The following is a 2,947-nucleotide window of genomic DNA, read 5'->3' on the forward strand; positions in this document are numbered from 1 at the left end:
TTCAGTAACGGGAGAGTTAAATATGAGAAGGGTGCACAAGAAACTTACAATAGGGAGTTTTACATGCATCAAAAACTGAAATCACAAGAGACCTGCTAAAATGGGGAAATAAGAATTCTAGGCCTAAGGAACCTAAGAAAAATGATCTAACGACCTGCTTCTGATAATCCATAGGGAGAATGTTGACAAAGGTCTGAGAACACTATTATATAATGGATGATTTTCATTATGGAGCTCCATAATGTGCACGTGTCCAAACAAAAACGTGTTATGAATATGTGCTTGCATTTGTGTGTTTTAAATCTTAAATCCTGAAAGGGGATCTCAAAAAAGTCCTACTCACTAAACTCCCTCAGCTGCCCACTTTGACTCTGAAGCCTGGATTGATCCTCCAGCTGATCCAAGAATGTATGGAATTGAACCTTAGTTTCAGAAGCAGACTCTCTGGGTAGACTTAAAATTCAAGTAAAAAACCAGGTGCCAGTGGCTTGCACTACTCAGGATATGAGAATTAGAGTTCAAAGCCAGCCCAGGCAGGAGAGTCCTTGAGACTCTTACCTCCAGTTAACCATCAACAGTTAGAAGTGGTGCTGTGGCTCAAGTCGTAGGGCTTTTGCCTTGAACTCTGGGCCTGGGTGCTATCCCTGAGCCCTTCAGCTCAAGTCCTATGACAAAGAAAATAATGCTTTGGTGAAATGGGTTAAATATTCTGCCCACCATTACTCTTAAGATTCTGTGGCACAGAAACCAGAAAAACAAGTGGTCCACTTCCTACTATGATGAATCTCAGATCCTCAAGGGCATGGAGTGCATGATATGTCATTCAAACAAGGCCTGGGGAAACTTGTAAGACCCTGCTGATGCTGTTCACAAGAGTATGGATCTAAGACAAAAACCCTATCTTCCCAAGCCAACTATACCCCTTGCTTCTCTAGGTACGGGGAGGGGTAATTGGCATTTCTGGGAAACTTATCAAGATGCAGTGGAATCAAAACCTTGAAGAGATGAGCAGTAATCACTAAATATAGTCAGGGGAGATATCTAATGGTATTGTGGAGGACCAGTGTTGTAGACCTTCCTGGCCAACTAGAGTAGAACCCGTACTTTGGCTCAATTGGCCATCCCTTTCACCCTAGCATTTCATGCAGCTGTCCATTCTCAAACATTTTATACTAGTTAGGAGAGACTCCTTCCCTAGAGGGTCATTCGTATTTCCTAATTACTTAGGTGCTTTTCAGGATCCCCCCTGACAAAGTTTCCAAAAAGTTCAAAGCTTGAAACCAGAAAACACCTTATGAATCAGTTTTATTCTTATGATTAGTATAAATAAAATATTTTGGGGGTTGGGAATATGGCTTTGTGGAAAATTGTTTTTCCAGCATGCATGAAGCCCTGGGTTTTATACCTCGGAACCACATAAACAGAAAAGGCTGGAAGTGGCACTGTAGTTCAACTGGTAGAGTGCTAGCCTTGAGCAGAAGAAGCTCAGGGAGACCCAGGACTGGCAAAAATAAAATATAGAGTAGAATAAAATCAAAAGAGGTTTGTTATTTATACTAAAATTTTTTTTAATCCATAAACTAAATGCTCTAGTAGGATGGCATGGGAAAATTAGCTGTAGAAACATTATCTGACAAGGTAAGAGCTTCTGTGGTGATTGGAGACAAAAGTTGCACAAAGAACTTTTTTTTCCGGGGGGGGGGGGGAGGGGGTTCCAGTCGTGGGGCCTAAACTCTGGGCTTGGGCACTGTCCCTCAACCCTTCAGCTCAAGGCTAGCGCTCTACCACTTGAGCCACCAGCCACTTCCGGCTTTTTATCTTTTTAGCTTATGTGGTGCTGAAGAATCAAACCCAGGGCCTCAGGCATGCAAGGCACACACTCTACCACTGAACCACCTTCCCAGCCACTGCACAAAGACCTTAGAAGGTTTGAACATTGGCAAGTGAGTTAACTAAAAACTCAGACGAAGAGCTGGGAAGGTGGTTTAGCGGTAGAGAGCTTGCCTTGCATGCATGAACCCCTGGCTTCGATACCTCAGCACCATGTAAGCAGAAAAAGCACTGTGGCTCAAGTGGTAGAAAGCTATCCTCGAGCTGAAGAGCTGAGGGACAGTGTCCAGGCCCAGATTTCAGGCCTCACAACCAACAAATCCAAGAAAAAAAAAAGAAAAAAAGAAAAAAAAAATATGGGCACTGTTGGCTCACGCCTGTAATCCTAGCTACTCTGAAGACTAAGATCTGAGGACGGTCATTCAAAGCTAGGCAAGGCAGGTAAATTCTGTGATACTCTTATCACCAAGAAACCACTCAGAAAACTGGAAGTGGTGTTGTGGCTCAAGTGGTAGAGGACTAGCTTTGAGTTGAAGAGCTGAGGGACAGCACCCAGGCAAAGTGTTCAGTTGCAAGACCGACCAAAAAAAAAAAAAAAAGCAAGCTACACCTAAAGGGTTTCCTACCAAGAGGGATATGATGCAAATTCATTCTTGGAGCAGACACTCTGTGTATGTATTCCAATTTTGAGTCTACCCAGATTCAAATTGAAACTGAATAAGTGAGGTAAATACTGTGGTGATTGTGTCCACAAAAGGACTACTGCTATGACTGTGTGGCAGGGAAGCCACACAAGAGGTCCTATTTGTGCTGTCATGGAGCTCAGACCCCATGTGCATGAAATTCATGATAGATCAGCAAAATGTGATCTGAGACAACTTGGAACACCTTGTTACTCTTCCCAGAAGCAAGAGTCTATTTCAAAAATCCCTGAAACTGATCAGCTCTATTCTTTCCAGGTCAACTACCTGGGGAAAATTGGACATTTCTGGGAAACTTACCTGGATGTAGTGAAGGCCAACCCTTTGAGATGAGCAGTAAGTACAAATCATAGCCAGGGGAAATGTCTGGTGGTATTCCAGGAGACTACTATTGGAGATGTTACGGGCCAACTGGA

The sequence above is a fragment of the Dipodomys spectabilis genome, unplaced genomic scaffold, assembly GCF_019054845.1.
Source record: "Dipodomys spectabilis isolate Male_0828 unplaced genomic scaffold, ASM1905484v1 ptg000008l, whole genome shotgun sequence".
In the NCBI taxonomy this organism is placed as follows: domain Eukaryota; kingdom Metazoa; phylum Chordata; class Mammalia; order Rodentia; family Heteromyidae; genus Dipodomys; species Dipodomys spectabilis.